This window comes from Meriones unguiculatus, chromosome 1 (assembly GCF_030254825.1).
Source record: "Meriones unguiculatus strain TT.TT164.6M chromosome 1, Bangor_MerUng_6.1, whole genome shotgun sequence".
In the NCBI taxonomy this organism is placed as follows: domain Eukaryota; kingdom Metazoa; phylum Chordata; class Mammalia; order Rodentia; family Muridae; genus Meriones; species Meriones unguiculatus.
Window position 1 is genome coordinate 175351394 of NC_083349.1, and position 11316 is coordinate 175362709.

Consider the following 11316-nt stretch of genomic DNA (forward strand, 5'->3'; position numbering starts at 1 on the left):
GGTTAACAATATAAAGGGGGTAGATTATCAGATGGACTCTGATGTAAAATGTATGCACCTGCAAAGATTTGCAAGGACAGGGTTAATGTTTTTCTCAGTGAGGAGTCTGATGTAATCATCTGCAAGATTTAAACTGTCTCTTGGATAGAATTAAGTTAAACATTGTCAAAGGTCAATGTACCTACACCACCTACATATTGCCCCAGGAGGAATGATACACTGCTTTTTTTCAGTATCTTATCTGCCAATCTTTGTGCTAACTGGGAAAAAAATTCAGAAGCCAAAGGGGAGAGGACTTCAATCAGCTTCATAAATGCTGATCCTGATGCTCAAAGGCATTCCTAGCTTGCTCCAAATCACAATCTAAGGTGCTGAGCTCGACATAATTAACAATTACAAAGTTGTTAAAACAAATAGTATGGTGATTAACACAGCAATCTACAGGTGGAGAAGTTGCAAAGAATAAGAGTCCGTGAAATGCTCAGCCCTATTGGTAGAACTGTGTCACACACCTCCATTCTGGATCATTCCGGAAGAAGCAGAAAGCTTGTAAGATCCAGAAGTGATAGACCACTACAAGAAAATCCTGTTTTCTGGACACAGCAAGACAGTTGCATATATTAATTCCAGGTAGTTGTGACAGCATGCCCAAGAACTGTGTAAGGCCAAGCTAGACAAAATCCCAGCATTGAGAGAGAAAGTGGGTACGAAGTCCTACTCTTATGCAGTAACAAGCTGTTTGACCCTGATATCTTTAAGGAGGTGGTTCCTGAAAGGTTGACCACACTTCAGTGGAAAGCCACACACTTAACGTATGGGAAGCACAAACTGGATGTGATAGGTTAAAAAAAAAAAAGAAGAAGAAAAGAAAGAGGTGAAAATTGAATGTGTAAGAAAGGGAGAATGGAACTGGGAGGACTTCGGGGAAAAGTGAACATAATCAAAACGTGATATTTTCAAGCAATTAAAAAAAAGTAAGTGAAATTATTACAATTTAAAGAATAAAAGTGCTGATGTGCACAGTAAGAACAAACACTAATCTAAAAAAGACATTCAACTCCACAAGGAAAACAACAGAGCCAAAAAACCTGAGCCTAGAGGGGCCTGCAGAGGCTGACACTCCAACCAAGGACCATGCATGGAGAGGTCCTGGACCCCTATTCAAAGGAAGCCCATAGGCTTCTCAGTCTCCAACTAGGTTCCCTAGTAAGGGGAACAGGGGCTGTCTCTGACATGAAATCAGTGGCTGGCTCTTTGATCACTTCCCCCTGGGTGGTGTAACCTTGCCAAGCCATAGAGGAAGATGATGCAGCCAGCCTAAATGAGACCTGATAAACCAGGGTCAGATATAAGGGGATGAGGTCCCCCACATCAGGACCCCTTCCCCCTAGGGAAGGGGCGTAGGGGAGACAAGAGAGAGGATGGGTGGGACTGAGAGGAAACAAGAGAGGGGGCTGCAGAGGGGATACAAAAAGGATATATTTTAATAAATAAATATATACATACATAAATAAATAAATAATTTAAAAGATGTTCAGAAAGTATGTAGAGTATTTCATATTTTATAGCTTTATTGCTCAATTTTGATGTGTGAAATAGCCATAATTTACACTGGCAGGCACAGTAAATGGAAAAATAAGGTGACAGATGTCATCATTCTTTCTTTGTGTTCCTACCCCATCCTAAAATTACCAATGCTTGCACTTAATTTCATATCACTCTTATCTCAGCCATTTGATCAGTCCAGTGAGGCTGGAATGGCTGCTTCTCTGTTTTGTATGGAGTACATATTTATTCCAAGGGTCTTACAATGATGTGGCCTAAAAGAGACACACATTAACAGATGCTGTTCCAATACTGCTATCTTTTCCACATTTTCTTTGTATTTGTAGCCTAAAGACAAATGGCAATCAAGCCTTGTTTGAGTGCTGAATCTACAAACAACAAAAGAATGGGGTGATGCCACTTTATTTACAGGTTCACATGATTGTTTAAAGTCTTCTTCTAGTATATAGAAATGTGTTTATATTTTAAATAATTTTATACCTACTATATTTATTACAATAAAATAATATTTAAACTTTGGTTAAATTTATTCAATTGAGCAGTATATAAATCTATAGATGGCAGAAAAGGCACTAATATTTGAAATGTATAAATGTCTAATACAAAATGTTTCATCTTTGAAAACAGTAACAGAGAAAGGCCACTTAGCAATGTACATTGAGTAAAGGCACTGGATTATCCCCTGGACAATATAAGGTATGAAGTTCCACGGGACACACTGATTCTGTAAGGGAAGGAAAGTCAGTGTACCCCTGCTGTAGATGTGTGTCATGCTTACAGCGATGATGGAGAAAGCAGGGTGTTGCAACATAGTCTACGAGGATATTTTCTTAACCTCTTCAACATCTTTGATGGCTCATTATGAATTTACACAAAATTGTAACTTCTCCAACACTTTAAAAATCTGTGTATTATTTTCTTCTCTGTTTGTTACGTTCATTTTGTTACTGTTGTTTGCTTATTTTAATTACTTGGTATGACTTCATGTCAAAATTTTCCTGCCACAACTGCTCCGGTGCTAATTCTCGATAGATGCCACTATACGGAGCTTGTAATTGCTCAGTGTTCCACACACACACACAACACACACACACACACACACTGCATAAAAGTTACTATCTTAACTATTTTTGATTTTTTATTAAAATTTTTAATATTATATATTCTGATTATAGTTTCCCCATTGTTAGCTCCTTTCAGACACTCCCCACAATCTCATCTGCCCAAACTCACATCCTTCTGTGCTCTCTCTCTCATTAGATAACAGGAATCTTTTTAAATTTATTATTTATTTCAATTTATTCACTTTGTACTCCAGCTGTGGCCCCATCCCTCATCTCCTCCCAAGCCCACCATCCCTCCCTCTTCTACCCAACAAACAGGAATCTTAAAGAAAAAGAAAAAATAATAAACTAAAATAAAACAAACAAACAAACTTGCATAGGACAAAACAAACAAATGAACAAAAAAACAAAGAGCTAAAGAAAAAAATCACAAGAAGTGATACGGTACATGTAGAAGTAGAGACACACACATTGACATGCATAGAAATATCCTAAAAATACAAAATGTGAAACCATAGTATATAAGCAAGAGAAATATATGATAAGAAAAAAATAACCAAAACATTATGAGACAAATAAATAAACAGGTAAGTAGGTAGATAGATAGATAGATAGATAGATAGATAGATAGATAGGCAGATAGATAGACAGACAGATAGATAGAAAGATAGATACCACTAAGCTCATTTTGTGTTGTCATCTAATGGTGAGCACAGAGCTTGACACTGAGAATAGTTTACACACTCAGTGAGAATATATTAGAAAGAAATAATTTTCAGTTAAAGAGTGGTTACTCTTTGGGTGGATGACACCTAAATGAACATTGGTACAAAGTCCCAATTTATTTCTAATATCAGAGATCAGACCTCTACTCTTGCCTGATGCATCTAAAACAAAAAGGGGGAACTGTAGAGAGCTGTGTAATGCCGCGCCTTAAAGATGGAGCTGGTTTCTGCCTTCCACCTTCCTGATGGTGAGTGCTCCCTGTCACAAACAACTCCACATTTGGCTAAGGCTGAGGATCTGGCTTGCTTCTTTGTATGTGGACCTATCTGCATTGCCCACGAGGCACGCTGGGGTTGGCTACACAGAGGCTATTTTAAGCTGTGGGCTGGCTTTCCCCAGGGTCAGAAGATTGTTCAAGGTTCCTGAATAAACTGCATTGAGAAGAACAAAAAAAAAATTCAGAAAGAAGGAGAGGAGGACCTCCCCTATCAGTGGACTTGGGGAGAGGCATGCATGCAGAAATGGGGGAGGGTGGGACCGGGAAGGGAGGAGGGAGGGGCTTATGGGGGGATACAAAAGGAATAAAGTGTAATTAATAAAAGTTAAATAAAAAATTAAAAAAAAAAAAGAGTGGTTACTGGTTGGAAATAGCTTCTGGGGTAGGGATGTTGGGCCTGTGCAGGCTCTGTGCATTATAAGGCCATAGTACCTTTGAGTTCAAACAAGTTGGTCCTGCTGTGTTTAGAAGGCGTTGTTCTCTTGGTGTCCTCCATACCCTCTGGTTCTTACACTCTTTCTGCCTCCTCTTCACCAAGGTTCCCTGGGTAGTGAGGATAGGGAACTTTTGTTTACATCCTATTTAAGACTGAGTGTTCCAAAGTCTCTTATTCTTTACATTGCTCAGTTGGTGATTTTTGTGTTTATTCCTTTCTGCTTCAGGAGGAAGCTGGACTGATGATGGCTGAGCAAGACATGTATCTACAAGTATAGCAGAATGTCATTAGGAGTCATTTTGTTGTAACATTCCTCTACCTGGATACTAACATTTAGTTTCCTGTATATCCCTACCCTATCTAGTCTCAAGTTCTTGGCCAAAAGATAAGTGTTGGGGATGTGTTGCATCTCACAAAATGGGCTGTAAATCCAATCAGATATTGGTTGTGTAATACCACAAACTTTATGTCACTAAGATACTGCACATCTACCATGTAAGTCACAACTGTAAATCAAAAGGTTTGTAGCTGAATTTATATTTACCCTTCTGCTTTGTACTTTTTAGTATTATAAAGAGTAGCTTTCAATACCGGAACACCAGTCAGTAGAAATGACGGCTCTAGATAGGCACAAGCTAGACTTTGCCATGTTCAGTGAATTGTATAGGTATTGTCTTCAGCAATAGGGCCTTAGAATCACTTTGTGGAGACCAACCATATACTGCCAGAGGTGGCAAGGAGAGGAGTGGCATCACCTTTTTACCTGTGCCACCCTAAGGCAGATGAGTAGCAGGATCAGCTGTCCCACACTCATGCCCTTGAGGCCGGCTCACCCACACCCCTGCCATCAGAACCAGCTCCACTGTGCTGCCTGGGAGAGGCACAAGGCAAGCTCTCAGTAGTGCTGCCAGTGGTGAGAGATAGGTTCAGCTCCCCAGAGCACCACATCAAGTGAGGGACGGGGCCAGTTCTGCATAGCCCCTGGACATCCAGGTGGTCCCTGCTGGCTGAGCTGGCCAGAGACATCCCTGTGTTCTCTAGACATTACACTGACCCCTGCCACTATGTAGCCACAGACTCAGACATGGAGCTAAGCAGCAGTTCAGGCAGGGACCTCACCATGGCCCCTTGTGACACAGCTGTACACTCACAACAGGCCACTCCTCTCCACCATCAGGTGTTCAGTTCCATCTCTCTTCATAATGCTCAAGCTGATCCTCTTCTCTTTCTCTCCCATCTGTCTACCATACATTTGCACACCGTGGGGGCTCCCATTGAACATTTCCCATGTGGCTGGCAAGCCTCTGGGTGACATGCTCCATCCACGCTGTATGTCGTGTCAGCAAGCGGGTCTATGGCTCTCAGGAACTGTGCACTGGAGGGCAGGTCTGTGAGTGGCATGGCAGTTTGCAGCTCTCTACCTTTCTCTCCTGCACTGCACTCCCTGGATTAGCTGTGGTTTTTATGTGTCATAGGCATAAGATATCTTCAGCTACCAAGTCAGGCATCAAGCTAGGATGAAAAAGGAGTGCCATCCACTCTGCCACTGACTGAGAACACCACTACCAACAAAGTGTCTCTTTGCCAGGGGGTTATTCAATTCTTTCTAAGGAACCGCCAAAATGATTTCCATACTGGCTCTACATGTTCACACTCTCGCCAGTAATATATGACTGTTCCTCTTAATCCATATCCCCAGCAGCATGAGTTGTCATTTGTATAAGATGACATTTGAATGTCGTTTTGATTTGCATTTCTTTGATGGCTAAGGATGTTGAGTATTTCTTTAAGTGTTTCTTGTACATTTGAGTTTCCTCTAGTTACATTAGTACCTCATTTTAATCAGGTAATATATTGTCTTGGTGTCCAGTTGTAGTTCTGTATATATTTTAGAGATGAGCCCTCCAAGAGATGTGTAATTGGTAAAAATGGTATAAAAAAATTCCCATTCTATTGGCTGCCTTTTTGTCCAAATGATGGTGACCTTTACTGTGCAGAAGCTTCTCATTTTGATGAGATCCTGTTTACTAATGACTGTTCTTAGGGAATGTACTATAAGTTCCGTTTACAAAGTCTTTCCAGTAGCAATAAGCTCAATACTGTTTCCTACATTCTCTTTTATCAGGTTCAGAGTACAGGCTTTTATGTCTTTGATCCATTTTGAGTTGAGTTTTGTGCAGAGAATAAGTATGGACCTATTTGGATTCTTCTGCTTTCAGGCATTCAGTTTGGCCAGCACATTTGTTGAGGATGCTGTCTTCCCCCCCCCCCCCACTTCACCCCCTTCCCGTGTGTATTTCTAGTTTATTTTCAAAGATCAGTTGCCCATAGGTTTGTTGATTAATGTCTGGGTTTTCAACTGGATTCCATTGATCAACTTGTCTGTTTTGTACCACCACTATGCTGTTTTATTACTGTAGTTTTGTAGTACAACTTGAAATAATGGCTAAAACTACCTCCAGGAATTCTTTTATTATTTGGGGTTGTTTTACTTGTCCTGGTATTTGTGTGTGTGTGTGTGTGCGCTTCCATTTGAAGCTGCAAATTGTCGTTTCAAGATCTGTGAATAATTGTGTTGGAACTTTGGTGGGGATTGTTTTGAATCTATAGATTGATTTTGGTAGGATGGCCATTTCTACTGTATTAGTCTTACCAACTCTTCAGCAGAGAAAATCTTTCCATCCACTGATATCTTCTTCAATTTCTTAAAAGTCCTAATTTTTTTTATTATAAAGGTTTTTCAATTGTTTGGTTAGAATTACCCCAAGATATTTTTGTTGTTATTGTTTTTGAGAATATTATATCCATGATTTCTTTCTCAGTCAATTTTTCCTTTGTGTATAAGTTTTCCATTGCTAATGATCATTGTGTATTAATATTGTATCTTGCTACTTTGCTGGAAGTGTTTATGAGCTGTAAGAGTTTCTTCATCAATTTTTATTGTATACATGGGTTCACCACTTATGCATTTATTGTATACATGGGATCATAATTTCATCTTCAAATAAAGATACTTTGTCTTCTTCCTGTTTACTTTTGTACCCTTGATCTTCAGTTTTTTATCTGATTTGCTAAGACTTGAAGTACTAATATTAAATAGGTATATAGAGAGTTGGCAGCCCTGTCTTGATCTTGGTTTGTGCACAACTGTATGACTTTATCTTCATTTAGTTTGATGTTGGCTGTGGACTTGCTGTGAAATACCTTTAGTATGTTGAGATATTCTCCTTAAACCCTTAGTTTCTCCAGCATATTTACTATAAAGAGGTGTTGGAATTTGTCAAAGGCCTTTTCTGTATCTAATGAGATGCTTATGTTCTCCTTTTTTGTTATTCAGTCCGTTTATATGGTAGATTACACGTATTGATTTTCATATGTTAAACTAACCCAACATCTCTGGGATGAAGGCTATTTGATCATGATACATGCTCTTTTTTGATGTCTTCTTATAATCCATTTGCAAACATTTTATTGAGAATTTTTGTATGAGTGTTGATAAGGAAAATTGTTTGTGTCTTTATGTGATTTAGATATTGGGGTAACTGGGATTTCATAAAAAGAGTTAGGCAATGTCTTCTATTTTTTCTATTTTGAGGAATAATTTGAGGAATATTGGCTTTAATTCTTCTTTGAAGTCTGGTAGAACTCTGCAATAAAATTATGTGGCCCTAGGATTTTTTGGTTGAAAGATTTTAATGATTTCATCTAATTTACTAGGAATTATAGGTCTGTTTAAACCACTTATTTTGATTTACCTTTGATAGACAGTGTATATCAATAAAATTATCTATTTCTTTCAGATTTTATAGTATGATAGAATATAGGAGGAAATGAGGGAGGGAGGGCGGCATTGTGAGGGAATGAGGGAGAGGGCTTCAGGTGGGATACAAAGTGAATAAACTGCAATTAACATAAAAATAAAAATTTAATTAAAAATTTTAAAAAGAATTTTATTCTTTTGTTTTAGTGTGAAATAGTTTGTAACTATCTGTTAAGTCCATTTAGTAAGTGCTGTCACTTAGCCCCAACGTTTCTCTATTCTCTCGTTTTTTATTTATTTTTGTTTTGGGAGGTGGGAGTCAAGATGGCCTGTCTGTTGACTAGAGTCACATATTGTATTCATACACTATCTCTCTGTGTGAATCAACATTTGATTTTAGTTGTAGTGTTTCTTATATGAATTTGGCTGCAGTCTTTGCTTGTGGCCTCTGCCTGATCCACAGGTTCAGAAGATGTAGTCCTGCTGGTACTTGGAGCTGAAGCTTGAGACTCCTGCTGCTGGTACCGTGCCAACTGCTGTCGTGTCTCCTTCAGTTGTTGCTGAGGAACTAGAACGGTTCTCTGCATAGCCTCTACTTCTTTGTCAAGTTGAATGGTAAAGTCATTCAGTTCATCCTGACTGCTTTTAAGCTCCTCGCCATATTTCTTCTCTAAAGCCAACTCTGCTTCAAGCAATACGGCCCTGAGACAGCTGCCTTCCAAGCTCTTGGGTCTCCTGGATAAGCATTAGACACTTCGCCATTCACTTTTTGCCTGTTTGGTAATCAGGCGTAAACTTCCAGGCACACAGTTCTTTTTGGGCTTGTTCTAGTTTGTCTTTAGTCTGTTCCAATTCACCCTTCATTTTTAGAAAAAACAAGTTGATGGCTGGGTTGTTGATCTCAGTTGGGCAACACTCGGCTGCTGGACTTGCTTGAGGTACTGGATTTGAGTAGCACACTCTTGCATCTCTTGTTCCTTGGTTGCTAGTCACATGACAAGAATGTTTTCCCTGCGTGCAGACTCCTGCTGTTGCCACTTTAGTTTTTCTTCAGATTCCCTTAAGCCTGTCACATCGTTTGAATTTAGATCTGTGTACTTCCCCTCCAGAGCTTGAACATATGCTTCATACTGTTTCCATCATAGAATTAACTCATCCCGTGCCATAACTTTGAAGTCTGTTTCACTCAAACTGACCTTTTTAGGAAGAGGTTCTTCGCTGGTCATCTTGCACCCTCTCCAGCACCGCCTCGGTTACCCACATGGCACCTCAGGCGAGGTGGAGCTTCAAGGGGAGGCCAGCCTGGGCTGCTCGGGGACCTGGGGCGTGGAGGAGCAGCCACACTCCTCAGCTGCAATCAGGCCATCTGCAGGGTCCCGCGCCTGCCCTGTGGGGGCTGCGCCTGTTTTGTATCTTTTTGCATTATTTTGTTTCTTTCTTCCAACTTGATATCTTCCTTTGTGAATTTATTTATTTATTTATTGTTTGATATTAGTATGACATAAATCTTATCTAGGTTTGCTTTTTCAGCTGCTATTGATTTTTGATTTATGATTACCATGAAGATTAAAGAGAATATCTTATACCAGTCTACCTGAACATGATAAAAACTTAACTAATAGGATACCATAAAGCTCTATGAATCTTTGATTTTCTGCAGTGCTGATCATAAAACCCAGTGATTATTTAGGTCCTCCAGTGTCCTAAATAAAACTTACTCTATTGAATTATATCCTTTCTCTCTACAAATACATTATAATTGAATTTTCCAGCACTCGTTGACTTACTACCTAACTCTAAGCCAGTCACATGATAAATGTCCTTTATATGTAAGTTTGGGGACGCTCAGGGATGGGACACAGAATGGCCTCAGTGGCTTTGCCATCAAGTTTCCTCTCCATAAAACATGTCACATGCTCTTTGATTTCTAGAATTCCAGCACGTCCCCAAGCTCTGGTTCTTATGCTTCAAATTGGAAACAGTGTTCATGACTCCAGTTCTACCAGAATGTTTTTTATGTGGGATTTCAGCAGAGGGATGGTAGAGTTTCTTTCTGCATCTGGGAGGGACTGAAGGAATAAAGAGATGATGAGATGACATGCGGGGGATTCTATACTAGTCTCGACGGCTCCCTTGACTTGTTCCTAGTCATGTCAGAATTGGGCCTCAGTTCTGCAGGCTGCTGCTATTCTCTGCTGCATTTAGATTAGGCTTATAACACAGGAAAGACTCTGCCTCTCGGTACTGGGAAGCATGAGATGTTCTGTGAGTTCTAGATGCCCTTTTCAGAAATCCATACAATATGCCTCCTTGATGTGGAGTCAGCTATTTCCATAAGATCTACTTTGCCATCTGATGTCATTCTTGTTGTCTGTTTCCACAGATTTCTTAGAGAACGGCGTTACATGATGGCTATTTGATAAAAGAATTCATTCTGGTGGAGTTAAGAGATCAGCTGAGCCTCCAAGTCCCTCCTGTTCTTCCTTTTCCTATTAATGTATATGATAACTACACTGAGAATTCTGACTTTTAACCTTCACACTGGCACATACTTTTTTCTCTTTAGTTTTTGTATGTTTTTTAAAAATTCTTGTGTTATTATACCCAAAAGGCTGTTTAACTTTGTACTAAGGAAGAGTGCTATCTCTTACATTGATGTATGACACAGCTCTCCTATTTTTTGCATTTTTGACACCTCTAAATCCTATGTTCTGATAGCACTGACCTATGATCGCTATGTGGATATAGCCATACCTGTAAAAAATTGCCATATCCCTTAGGGTGTGCTCCTATCTTACGTTTGTTTCATACTTGATGGTGTTTTTCTGTGCCATGATCCACACTGGATTCATGCTGAGACTGACCTTTATTGATAGAAACACAGTCAACCACTGTTTTTGTAGTCTCTACCCTTTGCTACAACTCTCCTGCATCCATGTGAATGAGATCGAGTTGTTCATTGTAGTGGAAAAGACATCATTGCACCCACTACCACTGTCTTCATCTCTTTTACATTCATCATGTCTGGCATCCTTCAGATAAAGACTACTGAGGGTCGCTCTAAAGCCTTTAGCACCTTTAATTGTCATATAATTGCTATTTCTCTCTTCTTTGGATCTGAGGCATTGAGTATCAGAAACCCGCCTCAGATGCATCCATGGATGAGAAAAAAATATCTTCTTTTATACCATTGTAGCTCCCATGTTGAAAATTTTAATTTAAGGCTAGAGAAACAAAGTTGTTAAAGTTACACTAACCCTTAGCAGAAAGATGTTTTGAATAAATTTTTTTTTCTGTGCCTAGAGGTAAAGAATGCATCAAGAGAGTTTTCTTTTTGGAATAAAAATCTGATGGCAACTTGTTTTTACTTCTTTCTTATCATAGGGGGAAAAATTGAAAATGTCTGTAATTAGTTATTTTAATCATTTTTTATTATTTAATTATAGATTTTGTTTGATCAACATGATTTTCATTTTTACCAGTTTTG

The 11316-nt window shown here is 39.2% G+C and overlaps 2 pseudogenes; one reads left to right on the top strand and one right to left on the bottom strand.

Moving 5' to 3' along the window:
- Positions 1-8212: 8212 nt before the first annotated feature.
- On the bottom strand, positions 8213-9066 carry LOC110539977 (pre-mRNA-splicing regulator WTAP-like; annotated as a pseudogene).
- Positions 9067-9090: 24 nt separating this feature from the next.
- Positions 9091-11108, top strand: LOC132654279 (olfactory receptor 8B8-like; annotated as a pseudogene).
- Positions 11109-11316: the final 208 nt, after the last annotated feature.